The 27,884-nt window shown below is 43.1% G+C and overlaps 1 long non-coding RNA gene across 1 annotated transcript in view; it reads right to left on the bottom strand.

Moving 5' to 3' along the window:
• Positions 1–21,898: 21,898 nt before the first annotated feature.
• The window catches only part of LOC131509933 (uncharacterized), a 108,104-nt gene continuing 102,118 nt past the window's right edge, over positions 21,899–27,884 (bottom strand). Inside the window, exon 3 of the long non-coding RNA XR_009260795.1 lies at positions 21,899–21,999. This is a non-coding gene — a long non-coding RNA (uncharacterized LOC131509933). The remainder of the gene's footprint in view (positions 22,000–27,884) is intronic.

Raw genomic sequence — 27,884 nt, 5'->3', positions numbered from 1 at the left:
GCCAGGTACTTACCCTCTCCCAACTTTAGTAACCTCTTCTGTAAAACGATGGCCCATAGTGCCTTCTTCCCATTCCCCCGGTTTAGGCCGATACCTGGTGGGGAGTAAGGACCCGATGTCAGCTCTGGCTACTGTTAATAAAACCACAGACACCTCGAGGAAAAACCTACCAAGTGGACCAGAGTGTTTCTTCCCATGCATCATTGTAATCAAATTCCGTGCTTACTTTGTAAGCTAATAGTGCATTTCTACACAAAATTTCAAACGCTGCATCTAGGCTTTGAATTATCTTTTTGGAATTCTGTATAGTTTGACTTTCATGTCATTTCCTTCTTTCAATTCCGATCTTTGGAATTTTTTAATTGAATCAGACTTTTTGAGGACAGGTTTAGACTAGGCCCTCCTGGCCCAGAGTTCAAAGCAAGGGATGTGTTTGTCATTGGGATTCTCAGGTGTCCAGAGTAGAAAGGAAGACCTTCCCTCCCAGTCTGCAGTGACCTGAGAGGTACACAATGAAGAATACAGATATACAGCAGGGGAAATGCTTTTGTTTTCAGGCTCATGATATTGGTAGTTTTAAACAGATAATTGGGCCAGGAGATCATAGAATAACACGAGGGGTCACTGGTCAAATGACTCAAAGTAGTTGCCTCCCTTTCTGTTAGCACCTGCACACAGAACCGGGAATGCACAGGGATGGGTACTAACTCTTGCTTTGCCACAAATAGGCATATGACCAAGTCATTTGCCCTTCCTGGGCCTCAAATGTCTCCTCTGTCAAATGAAGAAGGCAAGCTAGATCAGTGCTTCCTTCCCACTCTAGCAGGCACAAAACACCGGTAGTATGTGACAGAGTTTGGGTAATTTTGTTATGTACGTACTTTAAGATTTGCTTGGAAAATATACTAAGCCTATCAGACCCATGAGTTCATGGATGCTATTGCTTAAAACAAGGCTAAAAATGTGTAAGTTTACAAAGAAGAAGAAAAATGTATGTTACATCAGGCACTGGTCTGATTTCCTAAGATGTGTATCCCAGCTGATGAGATTGACTGAAGTGATGAGATTGACTGAAGTGAAGTCATGTTATTTTCTATGTTCTGTTTTGCTTTGACATTTAGGGGCCTTGCAGAACCAGGTGGGAACTGCCTCTCCCCAGGTTAGCTAATTCCTAGAAAGAGCAAACAACTTGCCAGAATGCACACCTTTGATATGCAAACCAACTCATTCTGAGTCCAAAACCCCCATTCACCTCCTTTTATCAGTCTTCTGCAGTCCGGGACACTATTCCCCTGTCCTATATCACCCGAGGGCATCGTACCAGACAACAAGGGACCACCTTGTAGTCAAGACGCCCCTGAAATTTGTCACACTATCCAATACTAAACCTGATCAGCTTGTCCACCCTGACTTGTCCATTCCTTCCCAAGAAAACAACAGTAAGGCTCTGGTCCATGCTTTCCCCTCACTCTCTGCCTCCTGCCCACCCTGGGGCTTCCCCAGATAGCCTTGTATGGTGTGGCATGTTTCTTTCTTTCTTTCTTTCTTTCTTTCTTTCTTTCTTTCTTTCTTTCTTTCTTTCTTTCTTTCTTTCTTTCTTTCTTTTTCTTTCTTTCTTTCTTTCTTTCTTCCTTCCTTCCTTCCTTCCTTCCTTCCTTCCTTCCTTCCTTTCTTTCTTTGTTTTATTTTTGAGAGCGTGTAAGTGGGGGAGGGGCAGAGAGAAGAGGACAGAGGATCCAAAGCAGGCTCCACGCTGACAGGAGAGAGAGAGACTGACACAGGGCTCGAACTCACAAACCGTGAGATCATGACCTGAGCCAAAGTCGGATGCTCAACCGACTGAGCCACCCAGGGGCCCCAAACTGTCTTTTCAAGGACAGTCGTCTCTGATCTGTTGGCCTCACCATATTAGAATACAAACAAAATCCCAGCACACTCTAAAATGTGGTGGAAGAACACCTTTGGTCTACTCTTAACTAGTTTTGAAGAACTTTTAGTTCATCATCCTGTGGGCTGGCTCCTCCTCTGCCTGAAAAATTGTCCTGTTACAGAAAGTAGATTGCAGAGGATGGGAGAAGGAGGGAATGGGCATGAAGGCTACTGGGTACTGGGATTCTTTTGGGGGGGGGGGGTGACTGAATATCGTGGTACGAGATAGTAGTGTTGTTTGCACCACTTTGTAAATATACAGTGAAACCCTGGTTTGCGAGTAACATGTTCTGAGAACGTTCCACAAGATAAACAACTGTCTCTAATCCATTTTAACCTCACATACAAGCGACGCCTTGCAATACGCGCAGTACGTGCCACCGAATGTCACACGATCACAACTGAGCCAATGGTTCTTGAAATGCGCTTTGATATCCAAGTGCTTTGGATTACAAGCATGTTGCTGCAATGAATTATGCTCACAAATCAAGGCTTTACTGCACTAAGAAACTGTACACCTTTAAAGGGTTAATTTGTGGTATGTGAACTACAGCTCAGTTTTTTTTTTTTTTTTTTTTAGCTCTACTTCATTTCTTTTCAAGTATAAATTAACGTACAGTCTTATATTGATTTCAGGTGTACAACACACGGATTTGACAATTCTAGGCATCAGGGCTGACCATGATAAGTGTGGTCACTGACTGTCAGCATACAATGTTACTTCCGTATTCTGGACTATATTCCCAATGCTGTACTTTCCATTTCTGTGGCTGACTTGTTTTATAACTGGCAGTTTGTACCTCTTAGTCCTTTTTATCTATTTTGCCCACCACCAACCCTCTGGCAACCACCAGTTCTCTGTATTAAGAGTCTGGCGTCTTGTTTCGTTTTGTTTAATTACAGCTCAGTTTTTAAAAATTGCCCCCCTGACCACATTTCCTCTCCTTCTGCCTAATGCATCTGTGTCCTGCGAGATTCAGTTTCGATGGGGAGTCACCTCCAAAGCTGTCACATGCCTTGCCTTTAGTTACTACAGCTCGTCCTGCTGTGTTTTCATTACCAGTCTATACGGGGGAGCGGGGGAGCGGGTTAAGAAAAAGAAACACGTGGGGAGACCCTGCTTGTCGAACTCACTGTGTAATACTCCCTCCTGCTCTCCTCCTCCCCACTCTGGATCTGAGAAATTCTCGGCAAATCCTAGTTTAATTTCAGCAAAATGCAATCCCAAATGTGTGATTTTCTGGTGTGACTTTTCCCACACTTTTCTCTGGGCCTTCTAAATCAAACAAACACACACACACACACACACACACGAGAGAGAGAGAGAGAGAGAGAGAGAGAGAGAGAGAGAGAAGGGACTCTTTGTTTTCCTGTTGGGGGCACTGCTTTTTAAAGATTCAGGGACAGATGAGCCTGGCAGTGAAGCAGGCTCCAAGTCCTATCTTTTCTTTTAATTTATACTGGAAAAGATGACGCTTTGTTGTTAAAGGGCCTGTGACTTTGGAAAACAGCCCCAATCCACAAGTATCCATCTGAAAGGACCCACTTCCCATTTAAACACTTGAGGCAGATGCTGACTCTTGAAAAGATGAACTGAGAGTTTTGATCGCTGGTTTCATCAGCCTGTTAATTCGTTCCTGAGGAGAGAAACACCAACCTATCTCTACTTATCTGTCCATATCTTGTCTATGCTAATTGTTTGTTATCTTCTTCTTTGAAAGGGTACAGCAAACCCCCTCACAACAGAAATCCTGATTAAGTGTAATGGTGCCCCAAAGATAAGACAAGACTCTCCCTAAACTCCCTTTACTGAGGTAAAAAAGAGAGAGAGACAGAGAGAGAGAGAGCACCAAACCACGATCTCCTCGATCTCCTCGAAGAGCAGGCTTGTTTAGCAGCCTGGCGGGTGGGTAGAGTCCAAGGAGGTGAAGGAGACCTCCAGGGTGTTCACTCTTTCCCCCCAAGGTAGGAAGATTCTAGTGCTTCCCAAACTGTAAAGTGCACACAAATCACCTGATAGCTTGGTAAAATGCAGATTCCAGTACAGCAGATCTGGATAGAGCCTGACATTCTGCATTTCTTTTCTTTTCAAGTTTATTTATTCATTTTGAGAGAGAGGGAGAGAGAGAGAGCGAGCACACAAGCATGTGAGCCAGCGGGGGAGGGGCAGAGAAAAAGAGAGAGAGAGAGAGAGAGAGAGAGAGAGAGAGAGAATCCCAGGCAGGCTCTGCACTGTCAGGAGAGAGCCAAATGTGGCGCTCGATCTCCCGAACTTCAAGATCATGACAGAACTGAAACCAAGATTCAGACACTTAACCGACCAAGCCGCTCAGGTGTCCCAGAGATTCTGCATTTCTTTTCTTTTCTTTTCTTTTCTTTTCTTTTCTTTTCTTTTCTTTTCTTTTCTTTTCTTTTCTTTTCTTTTCTTTCTTTTCTTTCTTTTCTTTTATTTATTTTTTTCAATATATGAAGTTTATTGTCAAATTGGTTTCCATACAACACCCAGTGCTCATCCCAAAAGGTGCCCTCCTCAATACCCATCACCCACCCTCCCCTCCCTCCCACCCCCGATCAACCCTCAGTTTGTTCTCAGTTTTTAAGAGTCTCTTATGCTTTGGTTCTCTTCCACTCTAACCTCTTTTTTTTTTTTCCCCCCTTATGTGGATCCTGAGAAACTTAAGAGATTCTGCATTTCTTTTTTTTTTTTTTTTAATTTTTTTTAACGTTTATTTATTTTTGAGACAGAGAGAGACAGAGCATGAGCGGGGGAGGGTCAGAGAGAGAGGGAGACACAGAATCAGAAGCAGGCTCCAGACTCTGAGCTGTCAGCACAGAGCCCGATGCGGGGCTCGAACTCACGGACTGTGAGATCATGACCTGAGCTGAAGTCGGACGCTTAACCGACCAAGCCACCCAGGCGCCCCGAGATTCTGCATTTCTAACAAGCTTCCAGGTGACCTTGATGCCGCTGGTCCAGGGGCCACACTGAGTACCAAGGAGAATCTCTGATTTCCTAAGTATTGTTAAAATCTAGATTCAAAACAAGTTTCTGAAAGATGACTTTCTGGGGTTCTTTCTTGCTGGTCCTAGATAAATATCGACAACAGCAATAGTAATCACCAAAAAAACAATCTGACATTCACGGAGCGCTTAGTGGGTGCAAGCAAGCCTCGTCTGACTGTTACCATCTTGTGAGAGGGCTGTCTGTGGCTTAAAGAAACAAAAGAATTTGTTCGGGTTCTCATTGCTCCAAAGTTACACCGCACTAACTCAAACACTGGCTCTTCAGGTGGGCTCTTATATATGTCTCTCATTTTCCAATGTCTTACTGCGGGTTCAGCGGGGTTGAGCATGTAAAGTTTGACCTTTGCTTTCAAAAGGAGTATTTTCCTGGTGTGACAGAACTAAGCCAATAGTGCAAAGCTACCCATGAAATCAGATGGGAGGTGCAGGCAGACAATGAGTGATAAGTAGGCAAAAACTCACCCGATAATGACCTGCCGGCTTAGTCTGCACTGATAACAAAATGTTTTCCCCTGTGACTATTTTTTTTTATCTTGCAAAGCAGATGCTTAGATTAGGAGAGCGTTGCCACCATACTATAGGTTTATCCAAAATTGGTGAAGAGGTAAGAAAAAAATGTACCTAGTATATATTTTTAAGTCAAAATTATGCTGTTTTCCTTGAGCACAAATCAAAATGCTTGGATGGGACACTGAAAGAACAGTTGCTAAAAGAACTAGTAGTTTGAACTTCATCAAAAATTAAAAATTTCTACACTTCCGATGGCACAGATGAGCCACAAACCGAAAGAAAATATTTGTAAATCGTCTCTCGTAAAGGACTCGTATCCTTACAAGTCAATAATAACCCAATTAAATAATGTCCAATACATCTGAATAGACATCTTACCAAAGTAGACCTATGATAACCAATAAGTACATGAAAGGTGTCAATACCATGAAGCATAGGGAAATGCAAGTTAAAACCACAGTGAGATACACATTCACACTCATTAGAGTGGCTGTAATAAAAAAATATGATAAGTATTGACAAGAGTTTGGAGAAACTCTGACACATTGCTGGTGTGAATGTAAAATGGATCAATTACTTTGGAAAAACAGTTTCAGTCATGCAAAGGATTTTGTTTCCTTGTAATTTCCTTATACATTGAAATGCCATTCTGGCGGTAAATTTCACACGCTGTGTCCTTTTTATTTTTTTTCTTTAACAGAGTTCTCTATAGGCCTCGTTTTGTTTTGTTTTGTTGTTTTTAACACTTTTTTAAAAAATGTTAATTTATTTTTGAGAGAGAGACAGAGCACGAGCAGGGGAGGGGCAGAGAGAGAGGGAGACCCAGAATCTGAAGCAGGCTCCAGGCTCTGAGCTATCAGCACAGTGGGGCTCGAACTTGCAGACTGGGAGATCATGACCTGAGCCAAAGTTGGACACTTACATGACTGAGCCACCCAGGCACCTCTGTTGCTGTTGTTTAAAAAAATTTTTTTTAATGTTTATTAAGTTTTGAAGGAGAGAGAGACAGAGTGTGAGTGGGGGTGGGGGCAGAGAGAGAGGGAGACACAGAATCTGAAGCAGACTCCAGGCTTTGAGCTGTCAGCACAGAGCTCGCGGGGCTTGAACCCACAAACTGCAAGATCATGACCTGAGTCGAAGTTGGATGCTCAATGGACTGAGCCACCCAGGTGCCCCTTGCTGTTGTTGTTTTTAAATGTTTATTTACTTGCGAGAGTGAGCACACGTTCACATGCACTAGTGGGGGACTGGCAGAGAGAGAACGAGAGAGAGAATCCCAAGTAGGCTCCTCTCTGTCAGCCCAGAGCCCCATATGGGGCTCGTACTCCCCAGCCGTGAGATCATGGCCTGAGCCAAAATCAAGGGTCAGACGCTTCCCCAACTGAGCCACCCAGGTGCCCTAGTGTCTTTTGATGTAAAGAATTTTTTTAATCCAAAATATTTAAAATTCTCTAGTTTCTAATAGCCAAATTATGGAAACAGCCCAAGTGCCCAACAACTGATGAATGGATACAGAAGATGTGGTATCTATATACAATGGGATATTACTCAGCCATAAAAAAGAATGAAATCTTGCCGTTTGTAATGACATGAATGGATCTAGAGAGTATAATGTGAAATAAGTCAGCCAGAGAAAGATAAATACCATATGATTTCACTCATATGTGGAATTTAAGAAACAAAACAAAGAAACAAAGAGACAAACCAAAAAACATTCTCTTAACTATAGAGAACAAACTGATGGTTACCAGAAGGATTGGGGGTGGGGAGGATGGGTAAAACAGGTGATGGGCATTAAGGAGTGCACTTGTGGTGATGAGCACCGGGTGAAGTGTTGAATCACTATCTCGTGCACCTGAAACTAATATGACACTATGTTAACTATACTGGAATTAAAGTTTAAAAACATATTTTAAGTCCTTTAAAAAGTGAAATAACTAAACTTAGATCTTTTTTGTTGTTGCAGCTTCTGTTAACCTTATTTATCACAAGCATCGGTTCCTACCCCCAAACTATGAGTAGCTGATTTTAAAAATCAGCTTTTAAAGTTTGTTTTAACCTGTTGATAATTGTTCATTTTAATTTGCACTTTGTCTTTTAAATTTAACAGATTTTTAAAACATTTTAGAATAGAAGCCGTTTGTAAATATTTCAATATTTCATAGTTACTTTGATATCCTTTTGTAGTAAGATGTGTGCATATTTGTATGTGCTTGTGTTTATTAATTTCCCTTCTCTGTCTTCATTCTTTCCTATGTCATTTTTATATAGGATGTGTTGTGCTGGTTAAGTTTGCAATTGAGTGCAGACATTTCATAATAAGATCCAGAAGGACCGGAGGAATAGCCCTCAGCACAAATGAAGAGACTTTCTCTGCTTGCCTCTGGGAAGGGGGTGAATATACTTGTGGCCGTATGGAATCTGGTTGCATGATGTTAGCTGGAAATCATTTTTTAAAAATGTAAGTACAATAAGGGGTGCTGGACAGTGAAAAAAGTGAGATGTAGTAGAGCCTTACTTGTTCGGCGGCTCCTCCCTTTCTGATGGGGGAATGGCCGATGGCATGTGCTCCACCTCCTGCAACAGAGTCAGAGAGAGATGACAGATTGTCTTGCTCTCCTCCCTCTGGACGCCAGAATGATAGCAGGTGAGCCCGGAGCAGCCAATGGGCTTTGAATCGTGGTCGAATATCACAAGAAGAGTCTTCGTGTTCATTCACGGCAGTCTGTTCCTGTCTCAGGGCTGGGGTGCTAACGCTGCTCCCTCTGCCTCCATTGTTCTGTTCCCAGCCCTCTCCGACCTCCTCCTTGACTTTCAGGTCTCTGGTCAGAGGTCACGTCCCTAAAATAACTACTCCATCTGCCTTCTCTGACTCCATTTTTCTCTATGGCATGCATCACTACCTAGAATTATTGTTTATTTTTTCCTACTAAAATGTATTCTCCATGAGGATATAAACATTCTGACTTGGGGCAGAATGGCTCAGTTGGTTAAGTGGCTCAGTTGGTTAAATGTCTGACTCTTGCTTTAGGCTCAGATCATATCTCGTGGTTCATGGGTCCGAACCCTATGTCGGGCTCTGTGCTGACAGTGTGGAGCCTGATTGGGATTCTCTCTCTCTCTCTGTGCCTCCCCTGCTTGCTCTCTCTCTCTCTCAAAATAAATAAATAAACTTAAACAAAACAAAACAAAACATTCCATCTTGTTCCCCACTTTATCCGCGGGGTGCAGAATAGTACACAGCATAAATGAGTGCCCAGTACCCTTTTGTTAAGTGAATACATAGGAAAACTAGCCTGGTGCATTTGAATGAAACTGGTTAAGCTGCAATGAATTAGTAACAGTTTTCTTGGGGTGATTTGAATCTTGAGTGAGTGACAGGAAGGTGAGCGTATGATTGGAGTTCACTCTCCAGCAGTGACATGATTCCTGTGTTAAGTTATGAAGTTAAGTTAGGGAGTTGTTATAAAGCATGAACCTTTAGTTGTACAGACTCTAACTTAAAATGGCATCTGCCTGGAGGCTCTACGACAGTCTCTGACAACTTCCCCTTAGACGCATATAAAAGCTAAAAAAAAAAAAAAAAGATAGACCCCAGCCCTGATAGACGATCAGGTGCAGAATATCAGAGGAATTCTCACCAACTATAAATTAAATGGCGCCCAGTATTGGGAAATCAACTCACGGTTCTCTCATGAAACAGTACCACCTGCTTCCTCAAAAGAAAGGAAGAAACACTTTGTAATTAATTGACAGAGCAATTAAAAGAGCAAAAATAAAACATATACCTACAAGGAACTGCAGAGAAAAGTTTAGCAATTAAAGGGTGAGTAAAATTTTTCTGGCAAATGTAAACAGAAAGGCTCAGAGATGGCAAAATTATTTTCTGACAATTTAACATCTGAGACAATGGGGCACCCCGGTGGCTCAGTCTGTTGAGCCTCTGACTTCAGCTCAGGTCATGATCTCACAGCTCTGAGTTGGAGCCCCGCGTCAGGCTAGTGCTGTCAGCACAGAGCCTGCTTTTCTGTCCCCCCCTCTCTCTCTGCCCCTTCCCTGCTCGCGCTCTCTCTCTGAAAAATAAGAAGACTCAATAGGTATTTTGTATACAGAAAATATACCCTCCTCTTGGATATCCATTAATGTTTAAAAAAATTGACCAGGTGTTTGCACACTGAGAAAATAACTTCCCCAAATAAAAATACATAAAGTATCTTGAACATAGTGCGATAAAATCAGAGATAAATAATAAATGTATGTTATAAATCTTAGCAGTAAATAAAAATACTTTCCCCCAGGGGCGCCTGGGTGGCTCCGTCGGTTGAGCGTCCGACTTTGGCTCAGGTCATGATTTCACAGTTGGTGAGTTCAAGCCCCGCGTCGGCCTCTGGGCTGACAGCTCAGAGCCTGGAGCCTGCTTCGGACTCTGTGACCCCCCCCTCCCCCTCCCCCACTTGTGCTCTGTCTCTCAAAAATAAATAAATAAAAAAAAATAAAAAAAAAAAACTTTCCCCCAAAATATTGAGGTAAAGAAGAAAAAAGCACATATTTACTGACAATTTAGAAATTAATGAGAAGAGAATATCTTCAGAAAACCAGGAAACCCAAACCATTAGCAAAATTATTGGCTTAAATATGTTCATCATGAAATAAGAAAGAATAAAAGTAAATGAAGTGAACCAAGTGTTTATAAAAAGGGGGAAAAATAAGGTGAGTGTTCGCCACAAAAACTTATCAAAATGATGAAACATCCATATTGAAAATAGAAGAAAAAATAACAAATACTACAGGAAAAATTAGTGGATTTGGCCAAGAAGAGCCATACAATTGACAAATAATTCTACGGGCTTAAAAAAAAAAAAAACGCAAAATAGACAAATCTTGGGAAATTTTTACCTAGGACAAAAAGAAGAGAAAATACAACAAATAAAATTTCAAATGAAAACAGAGCAAAGAAAAAGAGATGCCCTTTCTTTTAAGGTGTTGGCGGATTTCAAAGAAATGAATGTTTTTCTGAGAGAATATCCAATCACCAAATAATCATGAAAAAACAGAACTATTTGTCAGAAAATTATCTCTAATATAACTTCGGAGGCCAAACAAATGAGGTTCTCAAACTTTCAAGAAATAGATAATTCCTATGTTTAATGCATAAAATTTTCCAGAGTAAGATAGCCACGACTGCCATAACATAATACTACAGACCGAGTGGCTTAAACAATGGAAATTTGTTTTCTGACAGTTGTGAGGGCTGGGAGTCCAACGTCAAGGTGGTGGCCGTGCTGGTTTCTCTTGAGGCCTCTGTCCTTGGCTTACAGAAGGCCCCCTTCTTACTGTGTCCTCCCCTGGCCCTTTCTACATGCCAGACTCCTGGTGTCTCTCTTCTTACAAAGACACTAGTCCTATCTGATTAGGGCCACAACCTTAGGACCTCATTTGACCTTCCTCACCGCCCTAAAGTCCCGGTCTCCAAATACAGTCCCATGGGGGTGAGAGTTTCCATGTACGAATTTTGGGGAAACCCAAGCCAGTCCATAACAGATGTAATTACAGATAAAAAGAGAAATCTGAAATTTATAGTTCTGTCTTAGAGAGGACATGTATGAACAGTTATGTCACCAGTAGTAACAATGAATATTCTTTAACACTTCGCAGTCCATAAAACTTGCTCATTTATATTATCTCTCGGATCACTCCAGTGCCATCTCATCACTGAGGGCTTCTCTGAATAGCACCTCCCTCGATCCTATGCTATTAGGTCCGTGTAATAGGGCCATTGCTCTGTAACTCACTTCCTGGATTGATTTTTCTTTTGAACACTTAGTATCATCCACTGTATTTATTTGTGTTGTTAGTTACTGCCTGTCCCTTCCATTAGAAAAGGCTTCCTGAGGGCAGACTGCATCTGTATTGTGCCCTACTGTACCTCCGCACCTAGAACATAGGCGCATAGTAGGTGATCAAAACATTGTTACAGGAAAGAGTAAGTTGTCATGTCACCCCTCAAATAACCATGTGGTTATGTAGGTGGTGCAGGAGCTGTTAACAGATGAGGGACCAGACGTTCACATGAGCGTAGGTGAGGGGTTCTGATTTCCTGTCCTGTATACTCTTCCTGTCATCGGACAGGACAGTCTTCACGACTCACATTCTTGTCTGAGATGATTATATAAACGTGTTTTCTTTGGGGAGAAAAGCGTCATTGCGATAGAATTCACATGCCATATAATTCATCCATTTAAAGTACACAATTCACAGGTGCCTGGGTGGCTCAGTCGTTTAAGTGTCCGACTTCGGCTCAGGTCATGGTATCAGTTTGCGGGCCCGAGCCCCAAGTCGGGCTCTGTGCTGACAGCTAAGAGCCTGGAGCCTGTTTCGGATTCTGTGTCTCCCTCTCTCTCTGCCCCTTCCCCACTTGCACTCTGTCTGTCTGTCTCTCTCTCAAAAATACACATTAAAAAACATTTAAAGTATACAATTTAATGGGTTTTAATACACCCATAGACTTGTGCGTCACCACAACCAATTTCAGCACATTTTTTTTATCCTGAAAAGAAATACCCTTTTAGGTGGCACACTTCTTCTTCTTTTTTTTTTTTTTTTTTTAATTTTCCCCCATATTGTTTATTTTTGCTTGAAGATAACAATAAAAACGGCGTGGACTGTCTGTTTAAAAGGCTTACTAACAATATCCTCCTACGATATTAATGAGTAACTCATCAAAGAGAGAAACTCACTTAAGTACCAGTACTTGATTTAGATAGCTGATCTATTTAGGTGGCACACTTCAATCCCTCCATCAACCAGCTCTAGGCAACCGCTAATGACGAGTTGCCTTCCCCCTGAGCTCGTCTCCCTCCCTCTGCTCTGGCCACACTGCCCCTCCACTGTCCCTCCTGCTTGCTCCCTTCTTCCTGTGATCCTCTCCCCACCTGCTCTAGTCCCGGCTGACTCCTAGTTGTCATCATATCTCAGCTTACTCTGGGTCTTCTGAGTGTCTTCTAGAAACCGAAAAGTGCACAGCCACCCTGCCCGAGCTTAAATCCAAGCTCTGTTAACCTGACAACTGTGTGACTTTAGAAGAGCCTCCTTCGCTGTTTCAGTTTGTTTTTCTGTACAAGGGGACAATAATGGTGCCTCCGAGGATTAAATGAGCTATTATGTGAAAACCGCTTAGCACGCTGTCTGGCATACAGTCAGCACTATGTTCACATCATCACCATTACAATCTCCACTACCACCGCTGTTATTATTAACCATTTGGCAACAGGTTATCAGGGAACTGGCAAGTAAAGTGTATCACCTTTGATCCAACAGTTCACTTTAAGAAATGTATTCTAGAGGCACCCAGGTGTCTCCGTCGGTTAAGCACCCACCTCTTGGTTGCAGCTCGGGTCATGGTCTCACAGTTTGTGGGATCCAGCTTCACGTTGGGCTCGGTGCTGGCAGCTTGGAGCCTGCTTGGGATTCTCTCTCTCCCTCTCTCTCTGCCTCTCCCCCCATTGCAGGCGCACACTTTCTCTTTCTCTCTTTCCCTCTCGCCCAAAATAAGTAAATAAACTAAAAACAAGGCAACCTAAGCAAACAACTGGACAAGGACATAAGGATTTGTGGGCATCAGGGGATTAAAAATATTTTTTAGGGGCGCCTGGGTGGCGCAGTCGGTTAAGCGTCCGACTTCAGCCAGGTCACGATCTCGCGGTCCGTGAGTTCGAGCCCCGCGTCGGGCTCTGGGCTGATGGCTCGGAGCCTGGAGCCTGTTTCCGATTCTGTGTCTCCCTGTCTCTCTGCCCCTCCCCCGTTCATGCTCTGTCTCTCTCTGTCCCAAAAAAATAAATAAAAAACGTTGAAAAAAAAATAAAAAAAATAAAAATTTTTTTTAAAAAGAGGAGTGGAAATTTTGAAACAGAGTGCATGTTGGTGAAAAAGCAATGGAATAATACACAGCCTTATTAAGACTTACCTACACCAGGAATTCTCAACCTTTTCTTGTTCTATGGACCTCCCAGCCTGGAGAAACCTAATGGATACTTTCCTACAATAATGTTTTTAACTGTATAAAACAGAATACACAGGATTGCAAAGAAAACATTTATGTGAAAATAAAGCTATTGGACATTTAAAAACCTGTAATATATTAATAAATAGGATTCTTGGGGTGCCTGGGTGGCTCAGTCAGTTGAGCGTCCGACTTCAGCTCGGGTCATGATCTTGCGGTCCGTGAGTTCGAGCCCCGCATCGGGCTCTGGGCTGATGGCTCGGAGCCTGGAGCCTGCTTCCGATTCTGTGTCTCCCTCTCTCTCTGCCCCTCCCCCGTTCATGCTCTGTCTCTCTCTGTCTCAAAAATGAATAAACGTTAAAAAAAAAAAAACAGGATTCTTTGTATAGAGACAAATAAGATCTAGTAGGTCTAAGAGTTATAATTTTGAACTGCTGGTGAACAAAAATACACCAAGATATATGTGACAAGCTTGAGACAGATTTGCAGGTACAGCTAACATGACTGTGATTTCTTGCCTGTATCAATAATTGGAAGAAATGTTAAATTTCAGTTGGAGTCTGTGAAAATAAAGATATAATCTTTTTCCACACCCAAATCCACAAACCCTCAGGTTTAAAAGCCAAGATCAGGGGCGCCTGGGTGGCGCAGTCGGTTAAGCGTCCGACTTCAGCCAGGTCACGATCTCGCGGTCCGTGAGTTCGAGCCCCGCGTCGGGCTCTGGGCTGATGGCTCGGAGCCTGGAGCCTGCTTCCGATTCTGTGTCTCCCTCTCTCTCTGCCCCTCCCCCATTCATGCTCTGTCTCTCTCTGTCCCAAAAAAATAAATAAAAAACGTTGAAAAAAAATTTAAAAAAAAAATAAATAAATAAAAGCCAAGATCTAGCTTATGGGTCCCCGGATGGTTTCTATAAAGGTCCAGATAATAAATATTACAGGTGCATCGGCCATACTTTCTTGGTCACAAGTACAGTTGAAGAATGTGGGGAATAGGGGTGCTGACCCTCCTGCTGTCAAAAATCTGCATATAACTTAAAAAAACTTTATTATTTTTAAAAATTTTTAAAAAAATGTTTATTTTTGAGACAGAGAGGCAGAGTGTAAACAGGGGAGGGTCAGAGAGAGGGAGACACAGAATCCGAAGCAGGCTCCAGGCTCTGAGCTGCCAGCACAGAGCCCGATGCAGGGCTTGAACTCACACACAGTGGGATCATGACCTGAGCCAAAGTTGGATGCTTAACTGACTGAGCCACCCAGGTGCCCCTAAAAGACTTCATTTATAAGTATTCTCTACACCCAACATGGGGCTCGAACTTATGACCCTGAGGTCAAGAGTAGCATGCTCTACTGACTGAGCCAGTCATGTACCCCCTGCATGTAACTTTGGACTCCCCAGAAACTTAACTAGTAATAGTCTACTGTTGACTTGAAGCCTTACTGATAACAGTCGCTTAACACACATTTTGTATGCTATATGCATCCTATACTATGTTCTTAAAATATAGAAAGCTAGAGAAAAGGAAATGTCATTAAGAAAATCATAAGGAGGAAAAATACATTCAGAGTGTTGTACTGTCTAAAAAAAAAATTCACATATAAGTGGACTGCACAGTTCAAACCCTCGTTGTTCAAGGGTCAACTGCGCTCAATATTGCCCTTGTGGTGAGAAAGCAATATGGAAACAAATAGGTGTGGTTGTGTTCCGATGAAACTTTATTTCCTCAAACAGGTCGAGGGCCTGCTTTTGGCTTCTGGAACACGGTTTGCTGTCCGCAATCTGGAGTACTATTTCCTGACACAGAAGAATGTTCCTAAACTGCTAAGTGAAAAAAAAATCAATAATTTTTATTTGATACATAATTATGCACTCTCTCGTTGGTGAAAAAAGTGTATCTCTATGTATGTCTTTGTGCATATGTATGCAGGGAGGTATGCATCTAAATACACAAGTCTGAACGACCAACAAAACTGTTAAGAGTGATTATTTCTGGGTGATGGGAATACGAACAATATTTTTTTTCCTTTATGCCTTTCTATAGTCTCTCATTCCCCCCCCCCATCAGTAGGTATTCATTTTATAATGAGAAAAATAAGAATTAAAAAAGGATTAATTTCAGTGGGCTTTAAAAGCCCAAACTCACAAGGAACAGAAGTTTCCCCTTGGATCCTCTTCATCACTTCTGTCTAAGTCCTTAAAGAGAATGAACTCACTGGCATCCTTTCACTGTCACAAAACAAATGCCAATACTGACAATGTCTTAGGCGGTTCAGAACGTTATCCTGAGTGGGCTCCTGGGTGGCTCAGTCAGTTGGGTGTCCGACTTCGGCTCAGGTCATGATCTCACCGTCCGTGAGTTCGAGCCCCTCACTGGGCCCTCTGCTGACAGCTCAGAGCCTGGAGCCTGCTTCGGATTCTGTGTCTCCTTCTCTCTCTGCCCCTCCCCCCAGTAGCACTCTGTCTCTCTCTCTCAAAAATAAAATAAAAACATGGGGCGCCTGGGTGGCTCAGTCGGTTAAGCGTCCGACTTCGTCTCAGTTCATGATCTCATGGTCTGTGAGTTCGAGCCCCAGCGTCGGGCTCTGTGCTGACAGCTCAGAGCCTGGAGCCTGCTTCGGATTCTGTGTGTCCCTCTCTCTCTGACCCTCCCCCGTTCATGCTCTGTCTCTCTCTGTCTCAAAAATAAACATTAAAAAAATAAAAATAAAAACATTAAAAAAATAAAATAAAACATTATCCTGAGAAGGGGATCCATTAGTTTTCTACAGACTTCCAGAGGGGTCCACGGAACAAGACAAAGTTAGTCTGTCTCCTGTAGGGTCTACACCAAGGATCCTGTTGCAACCCTCTTGGAGTTAAATGGCCCAAGTTTAATGTCTTCACTGCAGCCCTCAAAGGATTACAATCAAAGTCCACACAGATGCCAGCTCAGGACTTGAAACTGGTAGGTCCTCTGTAAATGTAAAGCCACCCTCCTTCCCATCTGGTGGTCAATGGGACCTCCACTGGGCTGCGAAGAGGGAGATCTTGCCGAATGCTACCTCAGAACCCCGGGGGCCCCTCACTCTCCCCTCCAGCACGCTAACCATCAACATCTCTGTGATTTCTTGCGGTCTCCGGTGTCACTCCTGTGCTATTCATCCTAAAGAGGAAGAATACACCTCAAGTAACAGTGGACAGAATTTCCTTCAGCCCTCTCAAACCTAGGGAGCCAGTGAGCTTTAATGGGACCGCAGCCTCAGCAAGGTGGAGACCTTGGCCCCAGGCAACGCGGCCACAGCCAGCAGGGTAAGGAGCCTCATTTCCCACGATGCCTCTGGGGCTCACTCTTGTCCAATCCCACCTCAACCCCCTCGGCCTATTTCTGACTCCTTGGCTTTGCTCCAGCTCAGCCCTGGCTCAGAAAGCAGTCCCTCCCCCTTTTCTCAGTCATCCACCAAGGATCGGAGATCTCACGTCCTCAGGAGAAACATGTCTAAGACCAGTTCATTCCATACAACCTTTTCCCTCTGCTGATGCCTTAAAATTTTTTTTCTGAGCTTTGTTAGAAGCATCTTAAAAATTTTACTTTTAATGTTTATTCATTTTTAAGAGAGAGAGAGAGAGAGAGAGAGAGAGAGAGAGAGAGAGAATGAGCAGGGGAGGGACAGAGAGAGAGGGACACACAGAATCCGAAGCAGGCTCCAGGCTCTGAGCTGTCAGCACAGAGCTCGACACGGGGCTCGAACCCACGAACCGTGAGATGGTGACCTGAGATGAAGTCAGACGCTTAACCGACTGAGCCACCCGGGTGCCCCTATCATAAGCATCTTATTATACATATCTTGATTTATTCGTTACCACTTAGCGTAGAAAAGCAGACACACAATGTTTTAAAGACTACTCGAAACGGTCCCTGGGGTAGGAAACAGAAGGCTACCACTTACTAGTGATGCAATTTTGTTAAATCCCTCTTGGAGCCTCAAGCTGCTCAGTTCCCACTGCCCAAATGGGCATGTTTGTGGTAATTTTCCATAGCAGTTTGGGAAGCCAAATGCCTAAAGGAGTCAGGCAGCTAATGTAAAGGAGGGGAGGAGGCCAGAATGAGGCAGTAGGGGTTGGTGGGGACTACTGTGCTTGGGACAGGTTCCGTCTAAATGGACAGGCGTTGCTCAGCGGTGTCCAATTATGGCTATGCAGGAATGAGGACCCAGTACTGCTGGACTTTAATTCTCAAAAAAGTTTTTTATGATGTTTATTTTTGAGAGAGAGACAGAATGCAAGTAGGGGAGGGGCAGAGAGAGAGAGGGAGACACAAATTCCGACTAGGGGTTCAAACCCACGAACCGGGAGATTGTGACCTGAGCCGAAGTCAGATGCTTCACCAACTGAGCCACCCAGGAGACCCTGGGATTTAATTTTCAAAGAGAAATCAGAAATAAAGACTCTTGGGGCGCCTGGGTGGCGCAGTCGCTTAAGCGTCCGACTTCAGCCAGGTCACGATCTCGCGGTCCGTGAGTTCGAGCCCCGCGTCAGGCTCTGGGCCGATGGCTCGGAGCCTGGAGCCTGTTTCCGATTCTGTGTCTCCCTCTCTCTCTGCCCCTCCCCCGTTCATGCTCTGTCTCTCTCTGTCCCAAAAATAAATAAAAAACGTTGAAAAAAAAAATTAAAAAAAAAAAAAGAAATAAAGACTCTTTGGGGCATCTGGGCCGCTCAATCAGTTAAGCACGAGACTCCTGATTTCAGCTCAAGTAATGAGCTCATAGTTCATGAGATTGAGCCCCCAGTCAGCTCTGTACTGACAATGAGCGAACTTGCTTGGGATTCTCTCTCTCCATCTCTCACTCTGCCCCTCCCCCATTTGTGTGTGTGTGTGTGTGTGTGTGTGTGTGTGTGTGTGTGTGCACGCATGCACACAAACACACACACTCTCTCTCTCTCTCTCAAAATGAATAAACATTAAAAAAAAGAAACTGGGGCACCTAGTTGCTCAGTCAATTAAGTGTCCAATTTCGGCTCAGGTCATGGTCTCACGGTCTGTGAGTTTGAGACCCACATCGGGCTCTGTGCTGACAGCTTACAGCCTGGAGCCTGGAGCCTGCTTCAGATTCTGTATCTTCCTCTCTCTCTGACCCTCTCTGGCTCACACTCTACCTCTCTCTCTCTCTCTCTCTCTCTCTCTCATATAAACAAACACTAAAAAAAAAAAAGAAATAAAGACTTTTTATGATATTTCTTGAGTTTTGAAACATTGCATTTGCCAAATACAACCCAGAGTCTTTCTTATAGAAAGCCAATTTACAACTCTGTGCTATGTTTGTGTACGTTGTGTTAAACTAGAACAGACATCTGGATTGGGTCCCTCAGTTATTTTCGCTTCAGTGTTTTCTTCACTATGTGCTCTGTGAGTCTAAGGTGTTGTTTTCTCACCCCTCCTCAATAACGTTGTAATGTTCTTGTGGGCAGTTCCCATCTCCTGTACTGAAGTATCATTCAAACAGGGTTAATCATCTCGGTAAATAGTACTCGCTTGTTAGTTCTTCATATGGCTCTCTCTCTCTCTCTTTTTTTTTTTTTTTTTTTTTTTTGTGGTGAATATTTCTTTCTTTTTCTTTTTTCTTTTTTTTTTAATATGAAATTTATTGTCAAATTGGTTTCCGTACAACACCCATTAAATTTCAGCATGACTCAGCAACTGCCCGAGCTGCTTGTTAAAAATGCTGATTTGCCTTGTCAATTCTTTCCAAGGTATATGCCCAGGAGAAATGTGTACGTATATCCATCAAAAGACATGTACAAGAATGTCCATAGCAGCTCAATTCACAATAGCTGGCGACAGACGTCTATCCAACTGTCCATCAGTGTCAGAATAAATACAAAATAATCATTCACAATAAAAATTATACAGCAATGAAAATGAATTAACTGCACCGCGTGTAAGAACGTGGATGGATCTCACAAATGTAATGTTGACCAAAGAAAGCTGGACACCTAAGAATATGCGGAGTGTGTTTCCATTTACATAAATACAGAAATTGGCAGAACCCAATGTATGGGGTATAAGGATAATATCAGGATAACTGTTGGAGAGGCAGGGACAAAAGGGGACACCAGGCACTTCTGGGGTGCTGGCAGTATTTCTGGTTGCATAGACATGTGAAAATTCACTGAGCTGAACATCATTTATGCTTTTCTGTACATTACCACCTCAATGAAAACCTAACATGCTAATTCCAAGGCTGCACCCCACACTGACAGATGGGAGTCCCCAGGCATGACCAGAGCGGATCATTACACGACTTCCCTTTCGAGAAATACATTGCACTTGGAAGAGCACAGATTTATTCCTCCAAGGGGCTTCTGCAGGCACTCTTGGCTAACCCATCCAGCATGTGCATTTCCCAGTTTCTCTTGTGTATTTCTACATTTTACTGGATGCAAAAAGCGACATAAAATTAAGAGGCGTTATGGGTACATTCAAAGGCACTTGAGGGCATAGAGAGAGACAGCTCTGATAATGTGCCAGCTTATAAAATAAGGCTAAATAAAATTAAAAGTTTATAGGGTGACTAAGAAACCATATCCCCGGGGAAAAAGTCAAGCGTTCACCGCTGCTGAAATCCAGCTGAATCCTGGCTTCCCTGGGGAAGGAGATTGGGTGGAGGCCAAGAGGCTCTGGGGCTTTCCTGGAAGGAAAAAAGGGGAGGTTCTCTGACTGAGGTAGGGACAGGGAAGGACCAGCATTGTAGACATTTTGGGAGCTGCACTCTCGAGCTTTGTTTTTGCCAGTGTGGGAATGCTGGAGCTGAGAGATTTACTCAGGTCACACTTATTTACAACTTGTGCTCTTGCATTTAAGAATCCAGAAATAAATTGGATGTCAAAGGGACACCAAAAAGGAATCTTTTAATAAGCTACAGGAAGGCCCAGGCTGCATATATGAGCTTCATCTTTGAATCCCCAGCACCTGACACCATGCCTGGCAGATAAGAATACTCACTAACTTCATTCATTCATTCAGCATCTATTTATGGAGTACTTACTTTAGGTCAGGTACCATTCTTCAGTAGTTGAGACAAATAGAAGTCTCCCACCTCAAGGAGCTTAGAGTCTAAATGATGGGAGATCAGCCAATTCATCAGAGATACAGTATGTTCCACGGTGGGAAGTTCGAAAAAATAAATCAGAAAAGAATAGAGGGTTGGAGGGTTGAGAAATGTTGCAGTTTTACCAGGGGAGGTTGAGGAAGGTCTTACTGAAAATTTGAGCAAGACCCAAGGACAATGAGAGAGTAAGCCATGTGGATATGTGAGGGAAAAGCCTTCTAGGTAGCAGATGCAAAGGCCCTGCGGCAGGAGTGTGCCTTGTGTGTTTGAGGATGTCAAAGAGGCTGGAGTGGTTGGTAAAGAGTGAATGAGAGGAAGGTAGAAAGAAGTGAGATCCAACAGGTGATGGGGCTGCTGGATCATTGGCTGCGAGGATTCTGGCTTTAACTCTGAGTGAGTCAAAAGCCTTTGGAAGATTTTAGATAGAGAAATTACATGATCAGACTAATTACTGATTGAATGATTAAACATGGCACTGTACACACCACAAATGACTTTACTTTAACATATGTTATTATATTTGATCTTCAGAAGGACCGTAAGAGGAAAGAAGAACAGGAATTGTTAGCCACATTTTCCAAGGATTACGTTATGGAAATTAACAGCCTGGGCTTTGGAGATACACAGATCTGGGCTTGAATCTTAACCCAGCCACATGAAGATCCAGGACTTTGTACAAGAGTCAGCCTCAGTTTCCCCATCTCTGCAATGGAGAAAATAACGCTATTGGGAGAGAGGATTGGATAAAATTACCAATAGACGTGCCTCATTCAGTATCCAGCACACTTTTTGCTAAGTGACATTTGTTGCCGCCCCGTCCAGCTGGAAGTGGTTGCAGACATCATCCAACTTTGAGGATCTAAGAGATAGTCTCCAGAAACCCGCGTCAGCATCTGCTGGAGTAAATACAGAGATTCCTGGGCCAATGCCAGATCTCCCGAGTCCTAATTCTGTTGCTTTGGAACCTCATTTCAACAATTAGGAACTTAAAAGGAATGTATCAATAGAGCAGAGGAGCATGGAGATTAAGGTAGCTCCGATATAATAACTGAATAAATTACATAGCTCTTCTAGCTACGAAGGAAGGTTCTTAAAATGACATTGTACTTAAAATGAACTCACCATAAAAAAAAAAAATCCATTTGCAATACTCTGATTAGTGTTTCACTTTAAACAGTCAAAATTTAGTTTAAAAGAAACTCTACATCCAAAAGATTATCGTGCTCACGTCAGCATCACGTATACTGAAACTGGAATGAGACAGAGAAGATTTGCACGGACCCTGTGCAAAAAGATGATCTGTGTACCATCCAAGTCACCCTGTGGGCTCCCTGGGGCTACAAGCACCACTTACCATCACTGGAAGGACCGCAGGATGTAAAGGAATAATTTGAGCATCATGTCCCGTGCTGACGCTTTTGTCTCGAGGTTAGGGCACATAAGTAACCGGTTAGCCTAGGGCACAGAAGGGGCAGATGAAGACAGGGTCTGGTTCCTTCCAGGAAGGCTGAAAATAGACACGTTGGTGCCACGCTCTGGAACATTTACACAAGGCAGGAAGCCTCATTGCACCCAGGACTACTTTTGCCTAGGGAGACCCGGCAACCGGTTCAAGTGGTTGTCAAGCTGTAGGGCTTGGAGTCTACAAAAAAAGAACAGACCTGCAGACATTAAGATTTACGCTCTAGGACTGTAGGTGCACCACTTCGAACACACAGTTCATGTGGATTCTTGGCGGACTCCTCCTGGCTTCTATTGCTGTTTCTTTGCCTTCTTGGGCTAAAGTTAGTCAAGTATTTATGAAAAGGGAGCCTCACGTGTGGCTGAGGTCCAGCACAGTTCAGTGCAATCAACTTGCAACGTGTCCTCAAATATGCTCCGAGACTGATTTGGTTACTAAGAGAACCAAATGGAATTACTACCACTGGCAACCATTTATCAAGCACCTGTGTTATCTCATGAGCCACGCTAGAGACTTTCACTGGTAGCTTACGCACAGCATTTCTGTAAAAGGGGACCTCATGAGCCCCATACTTTTAAGTTCACCCATTTATTTTGAGAGAGAGAAAGAGAGACTGTGTGTGAGCAGGGGAGGGGCCGGGAGCGAGGGAGAGAGAGAATCCCCAGCAGGCTCTCTGTGCCCGCAAACCGTGAGATCATGACCTGAGCCGAAATCAAGGATCGGACACTTAACTGAGTCACCCAGGCGCCCCAGCCCCGTTTGAAGGATGATGAAATATAGCAAGGTAAAGTAACCTGCTTGAGGTCACACGGAGACTTAGCCACAGAGCTCAGTTCAAATTCCAGCCTGTTTCGTGCCCAAGTCCCATTATGCAGACGTTGAGACACCAGACGAGGTTTTCACGGCAGAGAAGAAGGCAGCAAGGCTCAGCGGAAGGTCACTCTGTCCAGGCATATGTGGAAGCAAAACGTAATGGTGTCCCGGTATTGGCTTGACTGAATTAAGAACGATTGCGAAACAGAAGCGTGGAAGTGCTAGACGAACCATCTGAGTCCATACCTTACAGAGTGAGAGGGTTATTAACACCGCAAGACAAGGACACACGTCTCTTACAATGAGCATTTCTGCCAGCAGGTGATATACCCGCAATGGGTCTCCTAGCATCATGCTACGGTTGTCCCGGGGGGGGGGGGGGGTTGCTGCACAAGCCACCTGGGGTGGAATTCAGCAAGACGGGACAGAGTGTGGCTAATCTACTCCCCTATCAGTAGCTCGCAGTTAATGCCCAGTCGGCTGTCAGCTTCAACTGTGAAGACTAGTCACGCAATCAGGTGAGCTGCAGATGTGAAAATGGTTGAGAAGACCCTTGGTATTCTCAGATGTCACACTTAATAACAAGGATGTGAACACAGGGCTTAAAGGTGCCAGCCACCGTTCTAAGCAATTTTTACATGTGACAGCTCATTTAGCCTCTGAGGACTCTCATCCCCATTTTACGGACAAAGAAACAGAAAAGTAAACTAACCCAGGATCACACGTCGACTCGGTGGCAGAGCTTGAATTTAAACTAGGACAGGATGGCTTCGCAATTTTCAGTCTCCACGAGTTAGTCTGAAGATACACAGTATGGAGTCATGTGTCATTCTTCAGCGGCATGCCACGACATTCTTTTGCTAAGAGGGGCTTTGTGCAAGAAGCGAGACATTTAGGTAGGGACTAAGCCCAGTTCACTGAGCCATGTCTGAAACCTAGAAAAGTTTTGCTGTTTTCTAGTTAACCTAATGTGGACCTCTCAGGGAAAAATTATATGCCATTGTAGGTGTAATAACTATGATGTTTTTGATTACAAGGAACAAAAATGCCAACTAATAGTAGTTTTAAAACAGAGGCAATTAAACATTTTCTCATACAATAAGAAGTCTGGAGACAGTGGCTCAAAGATCCTCAGCATGTTGGTGATATCTTTCCTCATGGTCCCAAGATAGTTGCAGCAGTCCCAAGCATCACATCCCCACACCCCCTCGTTCCAAAAAGAAAAGAAGGTGAAGGGGGCAAAACAATTCCCTCCTTTCCTGCAGGAAAATTATTTCCTAGACGTTGCCCTACTTCCTGTCACATTTCATTAACAGAACTGTGCCATCTGTCAACTCCTAGACCAGTGTTTCTCAAGCTCAGCCCTATCAACATTTTGGGCCAGATTAATTCTCGGTTGTGAGGGGGCCATCCTGGGCATTGAAGGTGTTTATCAGCATCCCTGACCTCTACCCACTAAGTGCCGGTAACGTATTTCCAGGTATGACAACCCGAAAATGTCTCCAGGAACTGCCAATGTCCTATGGGGATATGAGTGTGTGTATGTAAACTTGACTGGGTTGAGAAGCATTGCCTTGGATGAAGGAGTGGCAAAGAGAAATGGGATAGTCATGACTGGCTTAGACCAATCATAGATCAGCCCCCAAGGCTAAGCACGCTGCTACCTGAAAAAAGTTCTACCTTAAGGAAAAAGTGTAATGGCCGTGGATTTGGCCATCGTTCCCCATGTTGCTTTTTTGTTTTTAAAATAAATGTTCTTTGTTGGAAAGTCCAAGGGGGAGAACTGAGAAGGACATTTTGTCTCTTCTTATAACTAAGAAAGCATTCATGAGGCGTATCATTCATGAGGAAGAATCAGGTCATAGAAATGGGAGTTTGGGGGCATGTGGGTGGCTTAGTCGGTTAAGCTTTCGACTCTTGATCTCAGCTCAGGTGATAATCTTGTGGTGTGTGGGTTCGAGCCCCGTGGCTGGCTCTGTGCTGACAGAGTGGAGCCTCCTTGGGATTCTCTCTCTTTCCCTCTCTCTCTGCCCCTCCCCCACTTGCTCGTGGGTGCACGCTCTGTTTCTCTCTCAAAATAAATAAATAAAATTGAAAAAAAAAAGAAAGAAGTGGGAGTTTCATTGATATCTAATCTGTGGCTTTGGTGGCCACAGGAAAACAATCACGGGTCAGGGCAGACATTCTTTTTTATTCAGAAAACTTACACCAAACTGCCTTTCTTTGAGGGCATTCCTCTTTTTTTCTTGCCTCACCTCTCTTTAAAAAAAAGATAGGGGCGCCTGGGTGGCTTAGTTGGTTGAGCTTCCAACTTTGGCTCAGGTCGTATCTCATGGTCTATGAGTTTGAGCCCCACGTCAGACAGTCTGCTGTCAGCACAGAGCCTGCTTCAGACCTTCTGTTCCTTCTCTCTCTCTGCCCCTCCCTACTCTCAATCTTTCTCTCAAAAATAGATAAACATTAAAAAAAAAAAAAAAAGATGGGCTCTTGGGTGACTCAGTAAGTTAAGTGTCTGACTCTGGGTTTCAGCTCAGCTCATCATCTCACAGTTAGTGAGTTTGAGGCCCACGGAGGGCTCCATACTGACAGTGCAGAGCCTGCTTGGGATTCTCTCTCTCTCCCCCCCTCTCTGCTCCCCCCGCTTGCTCTCTCTCTCAAAACAAACAAACAAACAAACAAACAGACAAACCTGTAATTGCCCAGGGATAGATATTTGGTAAACAAGGACTTCAGGTGGAAAATTCCTCTATTTGTTCCTTAGTTACATGCCTTGGACATTTAAAAATAAACACCGGTTAAAGTATAATTGGCCATTTTATTCCCAATGTGAGAACAGCTCCCCTCTTGTAAATATGATTATTGGAGGGTGCGACTCTTAGGGACAATAGCCAACTTGTACGGAGCACTATGTTCTGATGCCCCGGGAGATGGCTGGACGTGAATGAAGGCTGTGCGGTAGGTGGCCGGGCTCCGTGTTGCAGAAGAGCCACAGCAGCCCAGTGACGTGCCCCAGTTGCATAGCCAGTAAGAGAAGGGACTAAGCTCTCAGGAAGCTCAGATCTGGGTCCCTTTCTTGTTTTCAAATCACTTTCAAAAACGAAGATTATGGTCGTATCAAGCCAATGTAAAACCAAAAGAAAACCTATCTTCTTCCATTCTTAGTCCTAAAAGATAGTGAAAAAACAAGTGTGTTTTTTTTAGAAAGCAGTAAAGAAGTGCTACCCTACCCTAAAATACACAGTGTGGACTTTTTAATTCGTGTTTTCGTAAGCAAGAGCCTTTAAAACATAACAGTCATCCCAGTGTTTCCATATTTAGAGCAATCTTTTATATTGTTTTTGCTATTTAAATTTTTTCTTATTAAGCATGTTTACAAAAACGTAGAGAGGGACTTTGATGAAAACCATGGTCGGAAGAATAGTTCTTTAAAACCCAAAGCCACACCTGCAACCCTTTAAATCCAAGCAATGTTTTCTAGCTGAAAGTTCTGAATCTCATCTTCTACATACAGCTGAAAGTTTAAAAATAGATAGTGTGAGGTTAAAATGACCGTGGGCAGTCAACTGGACAGAATTTACCGATGCTTTTCAAACAAACAATTTGAAAAGTTTGGGGTGGTTTTTGTTTGGTGTGTGTGGTATGTGTGTGCATAATCATAAAATAGATTTTTTTTTCATTTCATCTCATTTCATTTTTTCACTATCCTTTAGCAACAAGACACAGAGAACATTGAGAATTCTCAAATGGAACCCAACTTGCATTATTAAAGAGAAAACCCAGGATCAATATGAAATTACTGATCTTAAGGGCTACAGATTCTGATGAAGGCTGAGAACTAATTATAATAAAAGAAAATTCTGCTAGTTTAATCCCCCCCAAACCCTGGAGGCATAAAAACTTCAGAAATTGATTCATTTTCTTTCACTCAGATACTTTATAATGATTCAGCAAAACAAAGTTATAAATACTTCAGCACTGAGTAACATTAAATTGGGAGCAGATTTGAACCTATTCCCCAAAGCCAGCTTGCCTCGGAAGTCAGCAGTATTAGGATACGCTTCAGTGGAAAAGTTTATCCCGAATTGATTGGAGCAGAGAAAATAAAATCTGATCCATATATTTTTAAACTCCTACTCTTCATCAGGTGCTCCGTGCATCTCCCCCCCGCCCTCATGGCATTTAAAAAAAAAAAAAAAAAAAAAACCTTTTTCAAAATATTTAATTTGAAAACACAATCAGATTTTGTAGAACTAAAAAAAGAATAACCTTAAGGTGAGTATATATGTATATAGAGCCAATTCTCGCTATTCACGCCGGTTTTGCTCTATAAAGTCATAGCAAACACTGAATTAGCGAATAGCGAATCATTGCCCCTAAGGGAACTACAGGGCTCTGTTCCTGCGAGCCTTGGCTGTAACATTTTGTTAAGCGATCAACACATAATTTTGTTTTATGTGTGTTTCTGCTTAAAGACATCTTACTTAATATATATTGTTGATTCATTAAATTGAACTTGTGGCCAAGAACACTATAACTCACGTCTGAACGACGTTTATCTAACACACATATTTTCTTCAAAGGCACGCCACGGCCCTATGCTTAGGAATACCAGAGAGCACTTTAGCGCTCTCCTTGCAGGCCACTGTAAACAGCAAAATCGCCATCGAAAAGCACAAAAATGTGGAAAACGTGGTGCTAAGTAGACTGTGAAAAGGACACTTGTTTAGAGTATGAAAGCTGAAACAAGAAGGCAGAGGGTCACCTTCCTTGACCTCAGCTGGGAACGTGCAACATGCATTACGGAGACTCAAAATTTTTGCTGCTCTGCGCGTGTTGGTGCAAAACGGCTGCCTCATATTGAATTTGTGGTTGCAAATAAATTTTAGCAAGCAGGTGACATGACAAATACAGAACGCATGAGAAATGAGAATTCACTGTATGTATAGATATATTTATACATAGATGTATACGTACATACACATATCTTATCTGATGGAGCAAAATATCTGTTCTCTGTTAACTACAGCTAAGTGAAAGGAAGAGAAGCATTCTCTCCACCAGGCCT

This window comes from Neofelis nebulosa, chromosome 4, assembly GCF_028018385.1.
Source record: "Neofelis nebulosa isolate mNeoNeb1 chromosome 4, mNeoNeb1.pri, whole genome shotgun sequence".
In the NCBI taxonomy this organism is placed as follows: domain Eukaryota; kingdom Metazoa; phylum Chordata; class Mammalia; order Carnivora; family Felidae; genus Neofelis; species Neofelis nebulosa.
This window is presented reverse-complemented; position numbering and strand designations above follow the sequence as displayed.